Source organism: Trichoplusia ni, chromosome 4 (genome assembly GCF_003590095.1).
Source record: "Trichoplusia ni isolate ovarian cell line Hi5 chromosome 4, tn1, whole genome shotgun sequence".
In the NCBI taxonomy this organism is placed as follows: domain Eukaryota; kingdom Metazoa; phylum Arthropoda; class Insecta; order Lepidoptera; family Noctuidae; genus Trichoplusia; species Trichoplusia ni.
In genome coordinates, this window is record NC_039481.1 from 10,298,443 (window position 1) to 10,305,801 (window position 7,359).

The window sequence follows — 7,359 nt, forward strand, 5'->3', positions numbered from 1 at the left end:
ACCACAGCTGTAACAATATATTCATGTCAACGGGTTATGTTGCAAAAAAGGAGTTATTGTTAAAATTTATAGTTTATTTAAGCTGAATTGACTATTATGGTGACATTCTGGATACGTACAGAACGTACATACAACATTTTAGAACATTATGTTTTTTTTTTGTTATGAATAAATTAATTTACTTTCAGTCATAGCGAATTATTGTTAATTTGATAAATGTACTGTTTTCCTGCAAATAAAAAGATTCTAACATTTTAATACAGACATATCACTAGTTCATCATTACGATTATTTGTATGTGATATAAAAGAAAAAAAAACGAAAAGATTTTATTTAAATATACAATGCACAATTATAACTATAAATGTGTGCTGCATTCTAACAACACTAATTATCACAACTAATTAAATTCTCATTAATTAAACCAGAACCAAAAAGTACGTAAAACACTAATTTAATTACTCCAAATCCCTTGCCTGCAAAACTGGAGCTAAAATGAAACATTAAAAGCTTTAGTCAGATCATCTGATAATGCCATGTCTAAACAACATTATGTCTTTAGAAACCCACCTCACAAAAACAAATAAATCTCGAAATCATAATTTGAAATTTAAATTTGCCATTGCAGGTTAGGAATTGCATTACCATAACGAAAATTATTAGCAGTACTATAATTTGAATGGATAGTATGAATGTTTAAAGAGAAATTATACAGCAAAATAGTAATAATATGTGAATAATAATGATACGTATAGTAATAGGTATAATACTGTATTTATCAAATTGTAAATCTTCGAAAGGAATCGTTTAAAATACTAGGTTACTTTCGGTCAACATTCTGATTACAAAATTAAGTACGTCACGACTTAGTGCAAATACTAGAAATTGAATCTCTAATGTAAATGATTTTTTAATTGAATTGCTTTTTGGTAACGTAAAAAAGCTCTTTAACCTCAAATTTTGAACGAACGCTTCAAAACATCAAAGATCTCGAGGAAACGGGAAATATATGAGGATTCCATTTATTCCTTTTGCGATTTCAAGTACCTATACATCCCGCGTCAAGAAGACACACATCAAAGACGTTCAAAAAATCTGTCAAATGTAAAATTCATGATATTACTCACATTCAAACGAGTCTCGCGCGAACGAACAAATCACTGGAACACAACACAACACAGTAGTTTGAACACACTAATTAGTTGGAAAACACTGCACTGGTCCTTACACTGTCTTGCCATAAACATGCGACACCGTGTCTATATTTTGGCAATTTTTTCCTTACGCACGTGTTTTTGTGAGGGATCGCGTCGAACCGAGGCTTGCAAACGTTCGGGGTATACTGAAACGTGCGGGCCTAGCCGTGTGCTCCGTTACGTCTGTCTCTTTCTGCCGCGTTCGTTTAGTGGCTCTGAGGGTCTCCCCTCTCGCTCGCACGCCCTGAAACTGTTCGGAGAGTACTCGTAATACGTATAGGTCAATATGAAAGCTCCTCGGGTGCTGGAGGCTGCAGTTAGGGTAGATATATGTTAGAATCTTTGAAAGGATATGTCAAGTTAAGTCGCGGAAGAAGATGAGTTCCGGAAATTTAGGGCTTTGATATTGTAGCCTAGGTTTATGTTTTATAAGCCTGCATTTTGGACATTTTTAACTTAACTTTTAAATTAAGGCTTTTATGAGGTGCTTTTGATGTTATTCAATTAATAAAAAGACTCAAATATAGCGAAATAACTCTAAAATGAAAATTAACAACTAGAAATCCTGATACATCTTAAACTCAAAGCTATGCATAAAGTTACGATAAATTTAAACTAAAAACATTTACTACAAACCTTTTTGATTGAAATTCCAAGAACCACACCTATTTACGTTTCCGTACATTTTTATTTAAAAGGAAATTAATTTTTAAATAAGTGTAAGTAATTTCATGTTCTCCGAAATACTCAAACAGCCAGTCTCGTGTTCGCCGCAGTACGTTCGCACCCTAGTCAATCCGGCTCGTATCAGCGTCTCTACGCATGCGCGGAACAGACGTCGCCTCACCGAGGTTCGTCACACACCCCTGAAAATTAATTATTTCAAACACTAAACTGTTCAGTGATACATTATTTAGTTTATTATAATTTTAATTTTGTTTTAAAAAAAATGGGTGTATTTTTTTTGCTGTGAAGCGTTTTCGATATACTCGTACCAGGCGATCATAAAATAAAAAAGCTAGTTTAGCTTAAGGTAAGGTCCCGGTAACTGACAGTCTTAAGATTAAACAAGTGTGATGATGTTTCACATTTCATTGGCGGTAAAAGCTTCTGTACAGCCTCCGCGACTGTATTTCGCATAGTGCAGCCGTAAAAACACCAGTTAGTACGCCATTCCTTTTAAGACTAAAATGTTTTAAACCTCTGCATATAACAGGCTCTTTCGATGATAGTGGCGTACTTTACTCGTAAAAGATATCACTGAAATATACTGACTCTTTTTGCAGGATTTTTTGTCTTTGGACTTATTTTTTATTATAATGAATTCTTAAAAAGATTTTTATAAAAACATCGTTACATTAAATGTCTTAGGAAGAAAAGAAAATACTTCTAAAATTAAAAGCAAAAAGTAAGGATAAATTCTCGTACCTTCAAAGATCCTGACGGAATTCATTGACCCACTTGCTTGTAAACATGGAGTCCCATGGGCAACTCACCTAGTTAGGAACAAGTATTTAAAATTATAATCTCGTCCAATTTTCGGCAAGTCTCCCCTTCCCATTCAAGCTTTCCCAATCCAATTATTCGTAAGTTTACATTACTTAACGTATAACATTGTTTTATATCTTAGAATTCCTTTGGAACTTAACTCGACTTTTAAGGTAAATTGAGCATTTAACAGGCTTTGATCGGGAGTCTGTCGCCAACATTCAAATGTCTGAAACGTTGGCCATTTTCAGACTAAATTGGACCGGATGATCCTTTACACAAAATACGAAGTTAATTAATTATTGTTTATACCGCAATCTCTTTCTTAAAACAGTGAACAAGTGTTCCGAAGTATTTTTCAATATTTCTCCTTTTTAATTAAGTGAATGCGTTGGGGATTTTTTTTTTGTGAAAGGCAGTCGGATTGTGAATAATTAATTTTAGGGGAATTCTGCGAGTTTTTGAGCTTTATTGAATCGTGTCGGTTTTGTTTTTGACTTTGAGGTTTATTGCTTATAGGAAATTGCACTGTTTCTGAATCGAAGCTTCGTGTTGCTTAGGTAACTAGGTTGAACAGATCAGATAGGTAGTCGGTCCTTGTAAAATACTGGTCCTTACCTGCATCCAGTTCGACTGGAAGCAAATCCCCACTTATTTTAGAAAAAGGCGAAGATGATGATGATCATGGAAGAGAGACGCCACTGCACGAGGTGTAGAGTGCAAGCACACTTCCACAATTACAAATATTTTTAGGTCATAGGGACAAATTGCAACAAAATTTAATAACTTTCTTCCTAATGTTGTGCCCCCTGCTGAACATAACATACACAACAGTGTGCTTTAAATATAATATTTCAGTATAATTTTGGTATCCAACATAAATTCTGTCGTCATTACAATTTCGTTTCTATTTTCCGTAAACAGTCTAATTGGCTGACAAATTAGCCTTAATTACGTCTACTTTGTGGGTCTACGTAACGACGCTTAATTTTTAGAAGATGTTTGTACAGAAACATACATTCTGTTTGGTGAATGTGTGCTACATGTTATACTAAACTTAACTCTACGTATGAATATAACATTGACGTAGACAGCTACGTCAGAGTTTGAATGTGGGTGTTCATAAGTTTAAATAATAAAATGGAAAGTAGAATTTACAGTCAACTTATATTACCAGCCTTTATCTCCCATTGGTAGGTACAGACACTTTCCATATGGGGAAGGTATGACCGCGGATCATCACCCTAGCTCACTGTATTTCAGTGTTAAGTTTCCCTGAGATGTTTTCCTTCACAGCTATTCAGTCGTAAATTAATATAGAAAATAAACTTAACTTTGAAACAACATTGTTACCTTAAAGCGTTGGGGGTGGAACCTCCACTACATAAAAATCACTACATTATTTCTCACCTTCACAAATTTCGAAACTTGGAACATGTTGTATCTAAGCATTAAATTGGCAGCTTGTCTCGAAAGCAATAGGCATGGTTACCTATTATACCACTCAGATGTCCGTGCATTCTATGAACAAATAGTGAAACATGGTTATCAATAACAAAACAAAGATGAGGTATCATACCTATATCGTTCTTTTGCACCCAAAATTTGACGTCATAATTATTTTTCAGGGGTGTAACAAATTTTATATAGAAGAGAAATGATAGATCAATGTTACCTGACGTTTATCATGTTTCCCCATCAAAGATGACTGATGGCGGTAATATTATTTTATTTACCACTTCTTAATATAATGGCTTGAGATTAAAGACGATTGCTTAGGGATATAAGAGTGAAAAATTCTTTAATATTTATTAAGATGTGATGTATCAGAATTACATACTTATATTTAAATTGTGATCTTTTTTGCTTTATATCTATTGCCACTTGGGAGCATGAATTTTAATACATCTGAAGGATGATTATTCCCATTTCAATTTCTGATAACAGTCTAGAATTTTCGTATTGAGGACTATATTATGGAAACATTTAGATCGTATGGGCTCAGAATTCAAAGCTCTTAAATTTAAGAGTGCTTCGATAGTATCTGGTAGATAGGTACTCGCTTTACGCAAAATTCAGTATTCAGGTGAATTAATTAACTTCGAAAGCCTACACCATCACAGCTTGGGGAAAATTCCCCATTAATAACGCTCGTCACGTACCCTGAAAGCTTGATAGGTAACAGATGATGTCTATATGCTGCCACTGTATCAAAAAATAATTAAACAAAATCGAGATTAAGCAACTGTTGGAGCGGTCTTAAATTTGATAGGTGATCAATTGCTTTTCTTTGCCTCATTTGTACGGAATCCTCAGTGTCTCGAGTCCGACTCACACTTAACTGGTCAGTTATAACAGGGACATACACATGCTAAGTTGTAAGTTACTTCAAATTTCCTTGTGGGATCCTCAGCCAAGGCCCGGGTATTATCCATTCTTCTCGGCAATAAATCAGTTCACGTCGGCAAAAGACTCACGTTCCATTGTACTCTCAGCACAAAACTGCAAAATTAGCATCCCCTATCTCACTTTACTTAACTTTACGACGTTAGCAACAATTTCTAGCCTCTTATCATTGAAAATTCAACGCTAAGATAATATTTGGTAAATAAAATGGAGAATGATTTAATTTCGGAGGCAACGGTGCAGAATACTAATTTTCTGGCTTGAAACGAGACAGGTATAAACAAGGAACATTGATGTTCTAAGAAATGAGGAAGCCCGAGAGTTATGAGGCCGTTTCTTAAATTTAAAATTATGATTTTTAATTTTATGCATATTTTATTTCCGCAGTTTTCGTTGGGCTTTATTAACGCTGTCTGATTTTGCTACCATAGTATTTTTGCTTGGCAAGAAATCATTTATCACAATCATGTTTATCTACTACTAGCTGTTGCCCGCGACTTCGTCCACGTGATCGATTGTATCTTCGCTCCTATTAGTCGCAGCGTGATGTTATATAGCCTATAGCCTTCCTTGATAAATGGTCTATACAACACAAAAAGAATTTTTCAATTCGAACCAGTAGTTCCTGAGATTAGCGCGTTCAAACAAACAAACAAACAAACAAACAAACTCTTCAGCTTTATATATTAGTATAGATTTCACTACTATCTACTTATATTTACTGTTAACGTACCATCACCAATTCTAGCCTAAATTTTGTTACAACAACTGTAAGCCAAAGCACAGGGGAAACGATTCTCTAAAACCATTTAGGAAATGTCATTATTTTAAAATCCTTGCGTTCCCGATATTGAACATCAAACCGCTGCAGTGTATAGTTCTGAGGAAATCCCAATAACATTTCTATTTCATCCTTGATCTGAGAATCGAGTGTATCAGCTGCATGCAATCCGGAGCTATTGAGTTGTGGGAAAGGTTTATTGGAGTGCTGCTAAATGAGGAGTGAGTTATCTCCGTACTTATAGCTATAGCCTTGGACTTGCTTGTTTTGTAATGTCTAAGCGAACGAGGAATTGAAGACGCTCGAGCTGATGAAGCTTGTTAAGTCGACACCGATAATCAATTCCTACGATTCGATGCAAGCTTTAAGATAAGTGATACCAAAACAAAGGATTGTTGAATAGAGGCCCTGGTGGTGCTCCCTGTCCAACTCTAGTGCATCTATGAGCTCGAGTTTTCTATGTAGCACTCCTAGAAGGTTAACACAAGATATTTTAATTGAAGGTTGCATGTTGTATGAGTACATGAAATAGCTGACACACTAATTAGCAACATATTTTATGAATTGTATTTGACAAAGGAGTTACCGAAATAGGAAGAAGAAGTCTGAATCCAAACTATGATTAAGAATAATAGACACTGGCTTATCAAAGGCTTTTTATAATTTAATTTTAAGATTTACAAAATAAATTTACCGCTATAACTCTGAACCAATATTGTGAATTGAGTTTTATTTTCTCTAAAAGCTGCTTATTATTCCGGTCGCACGGATCCAAGGGACACAGTAATTAGACAGCCGTAAGTAGTATTGTCCGTGATTGGCAATTGTTCACTTTATATTAAGGATTGAAACACAGTTTATTTTTGAGGAGTGTTTATTCGGATTTCAAGTTTAAACGGGTGTTTTTTTATTATGTAATGTATGTAATTCGCGTAGAGTGATAATTTGCGCAAGATGGGTGGCAGAAGTTATATGCGAACAACCGACGATAGATCAGGGAGGCCTATGTCCAGCAATGGAGATTATGAGCTGATGCTGCTGCTAATAGGGCAGTCAAGAAATTGATTTCAGCTTAAAGAAACAATAAACCATCCACATTTCGTAACCAACCACGAGAATATCCGAAGAACTCATAAAATGTGACCCAAAAATCCACTGACATCCATGAAGAAAAAAAAATCTCAAATAACAAAAGTCATTCGCATTTCTGTGAGGCAAACAAAACTGTCCCACTTCCCGGCAAAGAAACTCAAAGTGTAGCTGAATGAATAGCAAGGTTTCAAACCAAACACGATACGTTGTTTCGAGGGAAACATAAAAGCTGGTAAATCAAACTTAGAATATAGGGAAATTGTGTTTTGTTATTCGAATGTGCATTTCGTTTAGATTCTGTTACTAGATGCTGTTCGGTGTCAAAAATGTGAATAATAGGTGGTTATGGATACTTATTGTAATTTGAATCATGATGACGAAATATAGATGTAAAAT

The 7,359-nt window shown here is 34.9% G+C and overlaps 1 protein-coding gene across 1 annotated transcript in view; it reads right to left on the minus strand.

The window, feature by feature from the left end:
- Nucleotides 1–2,057, minus strand: part of LOC113492984 (neuroligin-4, Y-linked-like) — a 92,137-nt gene extending 90,080 nt beyond the window's left edge. The window contains exon 1 of the mRNA XM_026870740.1: nt 1,128–2,057. The gene's annotated coding sequence lies outside the window, so the exon portion shown is untranslated. The remainder of the gene's footprint in view (nt 1–1,127) is intronic.
- Between the last annotated feature and the right edge of the window lie 5,302 nt (nt 2,058–7,359).